Raw genomic sequence first — 14,621 nt, 5'->3', positions numbered from 1 at the left:
CTATGGACCTCTTCTCAAGATGTGTCTTTAATAAAGTATGAATTGAATTGAATTGAATATTTTCTGTTATGCAATTAAAAAAAACTAAAATGTCATACATTCTGGATTCATTACAAATCAACTGAAATATTGCAAGCCTTTTATTATTTCAATATTGCTGATTATGGTTTACATTTTAAGATTAAGATTCCCAGAATATTCTAATTTTTTGAGATAGGATATTTGAGTTTTCTTAAGCTGTAAGCCATGATCAGCAATATTAAAATAATAAAAGGCTTGCAATATTTCAGTTGATTTGTAATGAATCCAGAATGTATGACATTTTTGTTTTTGTTATTGCATTACAGAAAATCACAATATTCAAATTTTCTGAGACAGTCCTGTATATGTTGTTCATTGGCAATCGAGTTATGGGGCAGCTCAGGTGATATTGCGGAGTAATCCAAAAGTAATGTAACTAGTTACTTTCAGCAACCAGTAACTAAGTAGTGTAAGGGATTACTACTAATATGTAATGGATTACTTTTTTTGAGTAACTACCCCAACACTGCCCGCTGCCTATGCTTCAGTGTGTGCCCTGTCTGCTGTTCTGAACTTCTCTGTTGTGCTCATTTTGCTGGGACGTCGGGTCCCTCCGCCGAGACACAACTTTTGCGGTATGCGTTCATTGTTGTGTCTAAAAACGATGCCCAGTGCCCACCCAATCAGAAACGGTACAGATATTCTGTGATATTTTTTTATATTTATAAAAAAATAAAATTATAAAAAAATAAAGGATCCCCATAACTTTGATTGGGTGGGCAGGACGCACCTGCCCCCCCCCCCCCCCTTAAACCGGCCTCGGACTCCAGTGAGTAATTACACTTAGAAAATGAAGGGTGGTGCACTCTTGTCATTGCAAACAGCGTTACTTCTGTCACTGTTTGGTTCTTGTTTGTTTGTATTATCCTCTTCACTGTGGTGCAGCTTTTGGCAGGCAGGACTGAAGGAGGAAATGGTAATCTCTCTCATGGAGGTGGTATCTCTGAGCACCAGCCTCAGGTGCGTGGATTATATGCAATTCAAATTGGGAGTCTTCATTTTCCATCTCCCTCGTTCATAGGTCTAAATGCATCTGACTTGTGAAATGGGAATTTAATTTCAGTTCAAGCCAGTAACAGTTGTACAGTTACAGATAAATTTAATCTAAAATTTGCTGAACAAAGTTTACTGATCTATCATCTACTTTGTATTATTTTAGGTCTGTAACACTTGAGGGCAATGTGCTTCCAAAACAGAGCTTCCACCTTCTTCTCACTGAAGGCAGTGTGTGAGTCACACATACAGTAATGAACCCATCTTTCCATGGAAGTGCCTAAACATGTCTAAGTCATTAAATGTGTTTCTTTGGTCAAGCCTTACTTGTATCTGCGAAACAATCGGATTGGAGATGAAGGGGCTCGTCTGATTGGTGCAGCTCTCTCAACCATCAGATCTGCTAACAATAACCTGTTGTCACTCAACCTGGCATTCAACTCTATCGGTGATGCAGGCGCTGTACATATTGCACAGGTATAACTCAGAGCTGACTCTATATTGGCACTTCATTTCCGAATCATGTTAGCTGACATGTTGTCCTTTTCCTGCTTTACATCCCAGGGACTCCGGTTTAATCGTACTTTGCTCTTTCTCTCACTGTGCAACAATCATATTGGAGACTCAGGAGCTGCGGATCTGGCGACGGTAACCATCTTCATCATAGACAACACATTTGTATCGTATTAATGTATTTATATAAATATTTAAAATGTTTCAAACCGCTCTGTTTATTGCATTTAAAATGTAATTACCTTGCACTGCTCATCATTTCCACTTTCAGATACGTGGTGAGTTTGCACTAACTCATGAAGAAGTTGTGGAGAGAAGGAAGCTGATCCTGCAAAGAAAGCAGGCGGTAAGTGTGGTTAATACCCAGCCTTCCTTTAAACCAATCTTTATCCGCCATCATAAAAGAAAACTGGGAAAAGAGGAAGGGTGAAACACAGTTTCACAAATATGAAAAGCTTTCATGGATTGATTCTGTTGCTCTGTTTTTTCAGTAATCTCTATCTGCTGAACAACTTGCCTCAGCACTTGACACTTCGCTGAGTGTTGGCAACGGGGAGAACAAAAGCCTATCCGGAAAAAAAGTAACATGCTATGCTTACACACCAACATTGACAGTAAAAACAGTAGCTAAAACAGTTTATTCCTACATTTTTAATTTATATTTTGAACAATGGATTTTCATGCCATGCCGTCTCCAGGAGCAGGTAGAGCTTGTGGAGAGAGTGCCCCCCCTGCTGGAGCAATCAGCATCTCACAGGGACGGACAAGTCTTCTTGCCTGGAAACACCACGCTGAAGTCCCTGAACCTGGCAGGTCAGCAACTGAGTAGGATTCATCTCTGCGGAAATGAACATCAGATTACAACTGCTCTTGTTTGACAAGAGGAATGTTTCAACTTGGTTTTTTTTTATTTTCGTTTTTGTGTTTTAATGTTTCTCTTTAAGACCTTTTAATATCTCTTCATGTTTAATCTGTGCTTCAAAACAAGCTGATGGATCAATCACTCACTCACTCACTCACTCACTCACTCACTCACTCACTCACTCACTCACTCACTCACTCACTCACTCACTCACTCACTCACTCACATTATTGTGATTCATTTCGAAAATGACTACATATTATTAATTATTTCAGTTTTTGTAATCCCATTTACAAGAGGGACCTGCTTAAATGTATTTGATAAGTAGCAACCACTTACTTAGGGCTCTGTGCAAAGTAGCTGATCAAATATCCCATTTAAGGAAATAGCGAAACAGGGAACACGATCACATAAGAAACCTGAGATTTTGTTTGTCTGTCTTTTATTTTATCTGTTGGGATCCTTTTTCTTCCAAGGTTGTAAAAAAGAAAAAAGTGAACTCCCTTTTACTTGCACACATTTTTGTATAGTTTTCATTTTCCTTTCCCTTCTCCTACCAATCTCTATTTAAACAGCGAGTGTATTGCTTGTGCCATGCATGCATGTTGAAATCTATATGATTAACTCTTGAATATGATGGTGATTTGTGTTTTGTATTACAAACATCTGTGTCTCACAGAGAAACCTCTTTCCACCGGAGTGTGAGTGTTACATGGAGATTAAGAACCAGATGGAGCTCTCAGATGTTCCACCTCGCCAAAGACAGACCTGAAACAACAGAAGAAGAGGAGACAGAGCTTGATTAGCTAGTATTTACTTCCCCTGACCTTTGGTGTTACATAGCAATGAAAACACGTGTACTTTTCTTTTAGTATTTTAGTATTTGTTACAAGATAAAAAGAAATTATAACTTTAAATCACTTTGAATAAAAATATCCGCTAAATATAAATAGACAACATAATAGACAACATAAATAAACCACTGGTATTATAAGCTCATATGCTCTCATTTATATTCATTGCATCTCAGTAAAAAAAAAAAGAGAGAAGAGAAGAAAACAGAGAGACAGTGACGCTTGGAATTGTGGGATGCCATTTTCCTGCAATTGTTGCTTTATTTCAGCATGCTGTTTTCTGTTTGTTGCTGCACTATGAGTGCAATGGGTGTATACTGTTGTGTCAATAAAGTAGTTGTTGAAATGTAATTTAAACTCTCTGAAATTCTTTATTTAAGGCCTTTCTGGCGCTACAATATTATACCAGATGGATGGATGGATGGATATACTTTACTTATCCCAAGCTGGGTAATTATAGTGTAGAGGCGGCATTACACACAGTGACAGTGGAAACATATCGGATAAGATAAGTAAATTGGAAATAGAATAATATTTTTGTGTGCTTTGTTTTTCTCAACTTCTGGAACCGTCTCTGCAAATTTAGATTGTTACGCTTCACTCGTTCAGCAAAACATACACTTATCAAATTGTCCATCTTGCCCATTTTTGATTATGGTGACACCATCTACACAGGATGGCATCTCAATCCACCCTCAAGAAACTGGATACTCTTCCCCACTCCGCCATCCGCTTTGGTACCGGCGCTTCCTTCACCACTCACCACTGCGACTTATATAACCTGGTAGACTGGACATCCCTCCATACCAGACGGCTCCCTCACTGGTTCCTGCTCATCTAAAAAACCATACTGGGCGTAACACCTCTCCACCTCTCTTCCCTTTTACACCTGTTACACTCTGCCCTCAATCTGAGGTCCAGTAAATTCATTAAACTCTCCACCCCCAAAGTCTTTGGTCGCAGCGCCTTCCGGTTTGATGCAGCTAATGACTGGAACATACTACAAACACTCTCAAACTCTGCCCTCATATCACACTCTGTCTTCAAACAAAATCTGCAACAAATTACAGTTGACTCTTGCACCTGTATATCAGGGCGATTTGCCACATCCCAATGTCTTAATGTTTTTCAATGATATTGTATTTATATTTATTGTAAATAATATTTTACTGTTATTTTGCAATTTTACATAACATTGTTTTTTTTATTTCTAGCACTCCCCTTCCCCTCTCCCCTCAAAGTGCTTTTGCTCTTTGTTCAGGCTGCATTTGTAAAGGCAAGGCAAGTGTATTTGTATAGCACAATTTTACAACTTTACATCAACATTAAAAGCAGCAAGACACAATGAAACAGTAAATAACAAATAAAATGAGATAAAATGATAAAAAAAGAGGTAAAATAATAAAAAACACAAGTTGTTTAAGAATAAGGGCAGTAGAGTACAGCAAGTATTTAATTTAAGAGTACGCTTAAATGCAGTCAAAATTGGGGTTATTGCTAATATTCCGGTTACTGAAACATTCGGAATATTCCGTTTACATGGTAATTAATCATTTGGGATATCTCGATCATCATGCAAAGGACATTGATGTGGACTGCTCATTTTGATTTCTCCCTTCCATATAAAAAATGTATTGTTTGGATTCTTTTCTTACACCTCTAGCAAAGCAAATACATTTTACACCATCAATTAATTTTGTTACTTGCAAAATTTCATTCACAAATCTAAATTCTCTAATCACATACCATCTTTCCCGGCCTTTAAAAATGAATTCAAACAATACATTGCAACAATCCAGTATTCTAAAAATAGAAAAGCCATCCAAACCACTAAGCTATGTACTATGTATAACATTTTTTTGAACTGATCTATAATTTCTGTCTGTGACTAATCCCCTAATATCAACTGTTTCTATATATGTTTTGTTTGTTTTATAATGTATTGTTGACAATTTGAAATAAAGAATTGTGAAAAAAAAAAAAGATGAATTACCATGTAAACGGAATATTCCGAATGTTTCAGTAACCGGAATACTAGCAATAACCCGCATTTTGACTGCATGTAAACGTAGTCACTGAAGCAGAGAAACACAGAAGAGTTTTGACTTTGATATTTAGTAACTATCTCCTTTAAGGCATAGATGCATAAATCAGTACTGTGTTTTCTTTTAAACCCAAATTGATTGACGGTAGTTAAAACATACATTTCCATCCTATTTAAAATAATTCTTTCCAGCACCTTAGACAGGATACTGGCAAGGGCAATTGGCCTATAATTGTCCATGCTGTTTAATTTGCCAGCCTTCTCCTTAAGAACTGGAACCAGCAAAACAGACGAATGGATGGAGTCAGAGAGAACACCATGCACCATGATACCAGTGAAACACATGGCCAACAGTGGAGAGAGCCGATAGCTGGCATGTTTGAGATGCTCTGCAGAAATTCCATCTATACCACACGCTTTGTTGTTATCAAGCATCTCTACAGTATCGACCACCTCCCCAGGCCTTACTGTAACATTCTTGTCCAAATCAACAGTATTAACAGCAACAAGATTACTCTTAACACAGTTAAATAGCTTGATATAATGCTCACGCCATAGTTTTGCAATGTTATCTGAGCCACAGACACCTTCAATGTCATATGGTAAAGAAGTTTTATGATTATTCATCACTTTTATTGCTTTCCAAAAATCACCATGGTTGTTATTCTGTAACTTCATGGCAAGCAGATTAGCTCTAATAGTGTTCTCATTTGTCTTAATATGACGAAGAGCATATTTATATCTAGCATTAGTTTGTTTCTTATGCTCAAACACATCACCCTGTCTAGGCCTTCCTGCATTAACCCAAAGTATAAAGGCTTCCCTTGCTGCAGCATGATGTTCAGACACAAACTCGTTCCACCCAGGTGTAATGTTAAACACCTTCTTGTGACTACAGGAAGACCCTGCAGAGGCATGTAGAACTTTTATAATGTTATCATATAAATCACAAATGTCAGCAGCGTGTTGTGTGTCAGTACAGTTCATATTTAGACACATTATGGCATCCCACGGCAATACAACATGTTTTAGTAAGCTGTCAGATAAAACAGTATATCCATTAATGACCTCCTTAGATAAATTAGCCCAGTTTCATTTCTCTGAGTTGACAGAATTCCCAGTATCCACCAGGAGAGGCACAGTGTCAACATTTAACAACATAGCAATTGGTATGTGGTCAGAGGTAGCCAGACCATAGCAAATCTCCATATTTTCTAGAGAGGCATGAGCATCGGCTGTGCAAAGACAGTGGTCGAGCCAGGGGTTGTGTGCCATGCCTCACTTACATAAGTAAAACTATTATTAGGTAAAAATACTTTACTGGATAAAACAAGATTATTGTCATTACAAAAACATAAAACTAGTGCATCAAATTTAAATAAGTCCTCACCAAGCTTTATATCCAGCCCTCAATTGTATTTGTTCAGTAATCTTTTTTTTCTTCCTTAACCTTTTCCTTGCAATGTACTCTTTAATATTTTCTTCTTACTGTTTTCTCACACACACACACACACACACACACACACACACACACACACACACACACACACACACACACACTAACTCATGCTGGGCGACACACAACATTTTATTAAATACACTCATCCTTTATGAAAAATTCAAAGCCCAACAAATAACTATGCAATCACTGACCGACATCATGGAGTGTGCCCGGGTAACCGTATTTCTAAAGAATATACACATTTTTCTTCCATCCATCATTCTTCGTCGACCTTTTTCCTATTAGGGATTCATTCAACCGGCATGTTCCAGGGACCGACATCCAATCACGATAAGAGTTCATGTTCCTATCTGACTCACATTAAACATCTGTTGACTACACCGCTTCTTCAGGACATTGACGTCTTCATTAAAAGAGAGTGGGTGAATTTTTCAGGAGAGGAACCACTCTTCAAACACATCGCCATCACTATATGGGAAATAAGTAGTTAGAGGTAAAATAATATATTCTATCCACAGATATAAGCAAAAAGATTGAGCCACATTTGTGGCACGGTGCAAAATGAAGCTGCCCTCCATTACACATTTAATCTTAAGTATTTTATATTGTTCTGCAAAGAGCAAAAATAAATCGTATTAATAATCACACTTTCGCCACACAACCGTAACCTTACACACTCAAGTGGTACTGTGAGAAACCTTCTGTCCTCTCTTTTCCTGCTCTGTCCAGTTTTTCTTGCCACTGTTTGGCTTCAGGTTTTTCTCCCACTAGGGGAGTTTTTTTACCTGCCAGTGTTTATGTTATGTTTATGTAATAATTGCTCACGGGTCATGTTCTGGTCTCTGGAAAGCATCTACAGACAACTTCTGTTGTAATAAGACGCTATATAAATAAAATTTAATTGAATTTAAGTGTGTGCTCTTGTTCTCTGAACGTATATCTGATATATTAACTGTCAATTGCTTAAATTGAACATTTTGGAGCGCCGTGCCTGAATGCGCATGCGTATGAGGCTCGAGCCCCGGGAGGAGTGGTCTAGTGACGTCACCTAGCAACGGTCGTTAACGACAACTCTACTGCGCTGCTTCGGGTGTTGTGAAAGAGTTTGCTGGTGTTTCTTTCAGCCTTTCTGCGGGTGAGTTAACTTTGACTATCATAAACAGCAAGAGAAAAAATACTTTAACCAATATTTAGTTTTCTTCCATTACAATTAATATGCCTACGTTTTGGTTTAGCCACTTTCACATCAGTTATGACCGCGTGTCATAAATGAAAGCTAAAGCGGCCAACAGGAAGTTTACTTTTGGATTAAACAAAAACAAAAACAAAAACACAATATTAGTACAAATTAACCCAGTTTTTAGTCTGCAACTTAAAATGTTGACTTTACAGTCTTTAGAAGTGACAAGATGTCACATGGTTTTTACAAAATGACTTGAGGTATTATAATAATAATTATTATTATTATTATAATAATAATAATAATTATTATAATAATAATAATAATTATTATTATTATTATCATTATTATTATCATTATTATCATTATTATTATTATTATTATTATTATTATTATTATTATTATTATTATTATTATTATTATTATTATTATTATTATTATTATTATTAAGGTATAGGTATGACTTTGTAGTGGCCCCTCACTAGCACAACACTGTTTACTTTCAGTGGGTTAGAATTCTCAAGGATCTAGCCGTTATTAACGATGATGATGACTTTTCAGTTAGTGTTCTGTTACTATTGGTTACCGGCAGTTGAAAGGAGAGACAGAAATTCACAACACAAGCGTTCATCAGCTCTTTTGTTCCCAAACTCCTACAACTTACCCATTGGTTCATTTGAAATTAGATTGACAAAAGCCATAAGCCAACATTATACTAAAGGTAATACTGAATCATATCCTTCACTAAACGCCAAGCAAACTAAAAACTCTTATGTAGATGGTTATTAAACTCTTATTGTAGACTCTTCTCTTATATACATGGCACGTTTATAGAGCCTTCCCTCTGCGTTGTACTTTGGTTTTTACATTTAAAATGCGTTGTTAAATCTTATAGTCCATGAAAAGTAGCTATATACCTGTATAAAACAGCTTCACTGTGGTTTTTGAGATACAACCATTTCATTTTATTTCAATGTCAAACAGCAATCTATTTACAAATGAAAATTCTTTTTTCTTTCTTTTTTTTTGAAAACAATGATACCTGTCAATTTTCTAGGATCAGAAATAACTACAAACTGGATCATGGAAAGAAGTCAGCGTACCCACATCTGGGAACAAGACCAAGTCCACAAACAACAGTGAATAAGCACCACATAAGAATCTAATTTTTTTAATTGTGGCTTTGTGTGTGTTTGTTATTTATCTGATCATCTGTTTTTGTGATCTGGATGAAGGCAAGAGATAGAAAAACTGCTGAAGGAGCAGGGAGAGCTCCGTCAAGATCTTGCAGGATACAACAGAATGTGTCACCGTCGGCAGGACGAAAAGGACAATCAGAGATATAAGGATCTGCTTCAGCAGAGAACCATACAAGAGGTGACGCTAATGAAACTGAAAGAAAGTCGAGACGAGCTACAGAGAAAGGTTGATTGAGCTATTTTCTTCTTTTATTCCATCAGATGTTTACTGAGAATTTTTGTTACGTAAACCACATTTTGTGTCATGTGTCTGCATTATGAGTAGAGCAAGAAGATAAATCTGGAAAACGTGGTCGTCACTAGAACCATTAAACCATTGAAGGCCACATTAGAAGACAAACTAGAAGACAAACTATACAGAGTGAGTTATGGCACTCATTACCACAATGTAATCAGAAAACAGGCAGATACCACACACCTCCAGGAATTCTTAGTTTCATTCTGTTTTATTTTATTCAATTTTACTTGTCTACTATATCTAGGCCACCACCCACTTCACTGAGCTGTTGGCCAAAGAAAATCATCTGAGAGAGGAGATGAAGGCTCTTAAATGTGAGCAAGCCTATTTCCATCACCTGCAGAATAAACTGAATGAGGTCAGGGTCAAACATGCATTACGTTTGTCATTGAAGTTTTTTTTTTTTTTTTTTTTTTAGGCTGCCTGCTTATTTACTCTTATTTGTTAATGTAAAAGTTGTTTTATGAAATATTTCCCTCTGTGGGTTTTAGGAGCTGCAGGAAATCAACAAGAAGATCGGTGAAACTGTCAACCTATGCACCACTGAATATGATAAAAGGTAATATTTAGTGTGTATTATTGAATATATCAGAGGGATGTATGACCTATATTTTTGTAACCTATTTACAAGGATGGAGTTAGAGTCCAATATGACCATTCGGAAGAAGAAGGAAGAGGAAGAGTTTTTCCACGACTACATCAAGCATGAAGAACAGGAGAGGTCTAAGTTACGAGAGTTGAACCTGAAAGGGTACATGAGTATCAAGTCCCGCGTTAGGAGCGTGTGGGACAACAAGCTGACACACAAACAACGTAAGGAGGAATCTTTCTATTACAGTTAAGGATGTTAGTTTTTACCTAATTGATAGTTAAAAAAAATAAAAATACATTGCATATTGGTAACCACATTGATAAATTAATGGCCGACTGCGCTGAAGTGCAGAGTCAATGCAGGGAAAGGTAGGGAGACAATGAAGACTAAAACTCTCAAAATATTGAGTGAGCATTTAATGAAGCTTTGTTTCTGCTAGGCAAATTTGTGCATCATTTGTTATTTTTACATTAGTATAGCTTATCATATGAAGAGGAAAAAGGATTGGCACAACATATCAGCCAAAGAAACTGGCATCGTAAATTGATCATTTCCTGCCCTTATTTCTGTTATTCTTTGCTGGCGTTGGTCATTGAAAAACATTTAATCGTAAATCTCTAATTAATTGACCTTCTACCTAAAATAGTGTTGCAACAGTGCAGCTAAGATGTGATTGATGCATGGACCATATTCTTAAGATCATTATGGGAAAGGATGTTCCTTTAGATACAATTACACTGTGATGTATGGATTTGTAGGGAGATTCAGCCGAATAAATACTGTATTTTCATAATAAACTTGGGAGCACCAAAGGTGTGGAGTAGAACTGGATAATGATTATGCCAGTCCTGCTCACAATGTTTACAATAGCTTTCATAGAGTTGTGATGATTTTGTTGAGATTTCAGTGGATCTTTGAATTTCCAGTGTTGGAAATAGGAGAAAAGAAGAAGGATGACTCAGGGGAGAAGTCACAGGATGCCTTTAAGGAGGTAATTACGAAGATTCCGACTGTAACTGGAGAGGATAACATGGACCCGCACAGCATTTTCAATCAGCGTAAGTATTCCATTCTCATCCATGCACAAAAACTTGACTGAGATATTTTGGAGTCAGTAAAAATGAGAAGACAACAACAACAACAAAAAAAAGCATGCAATAAACATGCCAGAAAGACATGAAAGTAAGAACTTAAACTCCAGCAAGTACACCTCAATATTTCCAGAATGGACTATATTATAAAAATACTAGTTCTTGTTTGAAACACAAAGTCACTTCCTTTTACACATCTTGCATGTGTTTTCATAGCAAAAAGAAAGAGACCAGTGGGACAAGATGGGGGATAAAAGTGTTCTTGTAATGTATGATTTCCTATCACAGAACACACAGGTGATCTTGAGAGTTTGTGCTGCAACCATATTATAACAGCATTAACTGACTTTTTCACTGGCTCTGTGTCAACGTGCAGTTGCATGAAATAGCACCCCCATAATACACTAATAAGGAAGTCATTTTTATTTAACATATTGCTGTGAAATCAGGCCCTTTAGTTAATATTTCTTGTCTTTAGCAAGATACTAATTACAATCAGTGTCAGTTAAAAAGATGAAGTTTATAGGATTTAATGTATCTCATTGCTTTCTTGCTGTGTTGCTGTGTAGTGAAGGACCAGGATTCTACATTCAGTTTTTTATGTGAGCAAAACAGATATGCCGGGACCCAAAAGAATGAAATCAGACAGGTACAGTAGTTTCCATTTTCTGGTTCACTTTAAAATGATTGATTGATTGTTTGTGTGTGGTTTAATCATTCAATTCCCACAGTTGTGCAACCACATATTGCTGTTCCTAAAAATGCCAAGTGCTTGAAATTTGATTGACAGTAGAAAAAACAGGACATTTTGGTATCGCTTAGTATGGAGTAGAGCAAGATTCTTGAAAGGTTTGCTTGTGTGTTCCTACAGTTACAAGACGAGATCGAGCAGTTGCAAGTTAAAGGTGCACAGCAGGAGCAAGATCATCGTTGTTCTCTGAGTGATCTTGATGAGCAAATAAAGGACACTCAGTCTCAGGCAGAGGATTATGGAAACCAAGTGGACAAACTAAACAATTTCTTGGATGACATTAAAACAGGTTTGGCAATTCATTGTTTTTACATCTCTTTCAAAGCCAGCTACTGTTCAGTCACACTGTTAGATTAGAATATTTTTTTAAAGTAATTCCGATAACCTTATATAACATTTTCCTTAGTTAGTTCCTGTAGATAAACATACAAAGAATGATCTGCCTGTCAACTGGAACAATGTACAATAGTTATTGAATAATCCAGAATAAATTCAGTAACTTTATTTTAGCAGTTCTTTCCGTGAAATTAAGAAACTACAGACAGATGAAATACAAATGTTTCTAAGTACGTCTCTTTGTATCCCAACTTAAGTGCTTAAAAGTCACTGAATACAACAAAACAAAAATAGATAGGGAATATAAAAAACACAAAGAAATACACATAATCTTGACTCTTGTTTCTTTCCTTTTGCAGTAATAAACAGCATCTTATCTGGAATGGAGTGTGATTGCTCAGTGATGGAGGATAAGCTGAGCTCCTCTGCAGGGATCGCAGATCATAACATCATGATGTTCCTGGGTCTTCTGGAACAGCAGATCAATAAACTACTCACTAAGCAGGCTTTCCTCCATTATAAAGTAGGTTTTTCTTTCTTTTAATGTAAATTAAGCCAACAATCAGCCTTAACATCATGACCACCTGCATTGCGATTTGTTGGGTGGGGTGGTACTTTGTGAACTAGGAATACTTTCCATCGTGCCATCGGATTGGTGTTTGCAGAGTTTGCCACCTCGGTAAGGGAGGTTGTTATTGTAGGTGAGTGCTGTTCCTATATGGGGAGGAGCAGGTGGGAAGTGACAAAGGCACATTCACGGGAATGACATACAGTTTTTCTCAGCAGGAAACTGCAATGTACTGTAACAACAAAACAAGGGGCCTTATTCGCAGTATTTGTCATTATGGAGAATACTTATAGTGTTTACTGTATTTTTTTTTAATTGTGGCCTGTAATTGTATGTGTTTTTGTATTGATAGGATCAGAAAAAAGACTACAGTTCAAAAGACCTGACCAAATACCTTTTGGGTCAGCATCCAAAACTACTTCAGCAAAGCTCTGATCTCCAACAAGATCTCCGCAGGTCAGCTTTTTGTTTTTAAAAGTACACATTTGAAATTAAGTACAAATATTTAAAGACATCAAGTTGATAGATATAATATGTCTGTGTTTTTCTTCAGTATCGAATTTCATGCAGATGAGCTTCCAGTCACATATGAGGAAGAATATCCCCTGTCACAAGAGGAACTTCGCAGGAGAATAATGAACGATGACAATGCAATGCAGGTCGGGATCTGCAATGAAATGATTATTAATGGTATACACTCTGATCCTTTTTCCTGAACTTTGTTATTTCTATAATTTGTAGGATCTGCAGACCGAAGAGTTGGCATATCTTGACGCATTAAAATCTTTCCCACTCGAACAATAAGAAAATGGTAAACAGCATTTCCTGGAGGGTAAATCTATTTGGTACAATGGCATCACTGGTGTTGTTATGTGCACAAAATAAAAGTTATACAGCATCCCCTGCATTACAACGTGAATCTGTACTGATGTAAGTATTATTGGTTCATCTTGCACTTATAAACATTTAAAGCTCCATTATGTGGCATGTACTGTATGTCAGCTTTTATCTTGAGTCAGTGACTACGTTTACATGCAGTCAAAATTCGGGTTATTGCTAATATTCCGGTTACTGAAACATTTGGAATATTCCGTTTACATGGTAATTAATCATTTGGGATATCTGGATCAAACCAGCAACGCACGGAGAACATCATGACGCAATTATCGTCATTTCCGCTTCTTCTTCCTGTATCCAAATTCAAAACAAATGCTGCTTCGCGCAACTTTTTGCTCACCTTCTTTGAAATCTCGCTATGCGGTACTTTCTACCGTCTACAAATGCCAAAATGTTCATATCCTTCATTACATTTATGAAGTGATTAGTCTCCTCCTCACTTCAAAAGTGTGGCGTGGTCTTGCGTTTCTCCGTGTTTATAAGAACTTCCTGGACTCAAAAGACCAAGATTTCTTGTGAACAGAACATGCACAGAAAACAAATTCATGTTCTGTTTGATGGGGATATTCCGTTAGGCGTTTACATGACCGAATATTCGGGTTTTAAAAGGAGTAACCCAGGGGCAAATTCGGGTTATTCAAAGGGGTTATTGGTGTTTACATGGCCGTGCAAAACCGGGTTATTGCTAATATTTGGGTTTTAAAAGGGTTATTGATGCATGTAAACGCAGTCACTGCCCATGGTCTGCTGCATTATAAGTTGGTGTGATTTGTTTAGTTGGAGCTAATAAGGTTTGGAGCTATAAAGACTCCGCTAACCAGCTGTTCTTTTGATGTGTGCCTCGCTATCTGGCTTTGACTACACAGTCTGGTTCCATTACAGCCCTCCTCCCTGGCAGTG

The 14,621-nt window shown here is 37.0% G+C and overlaps 1 pseudogene; it reads left to right on the top strand.

The window, feature by feature from the left end:
* The first annotated feature begins 871 nt into the window (after positions 1-871).
* Positions 872-13,655, top strand: LOC133442485 (outer dynein arm-docking complex subunit 1-like; annotated as a pseudogene).
* The last annotated feature ends 966 nt before the right edge of the window (positions 13,656-14,621 follow it).

Source organism: Cololabis saira, chromosome 4 (genome assembly GCF_033807715.1).
Source record: "Cololabis saira isolate AMF1-May2022 chromosome 4, fColSai1.1, whole genome shotgun sequence".
Classification (NCBI taxonomy): domain Eukaryota; kingdom Metazoa; phylum Chordata; class Actinopteri; order Beloniformes; family Belonidae; genus Cololabis; species Cololabis saira.
The sequence above is the reverse complement of the archived record's forward strand: the minus strand, read 5'-3'. Positions and strand labels throughout refer to the sequence as shown.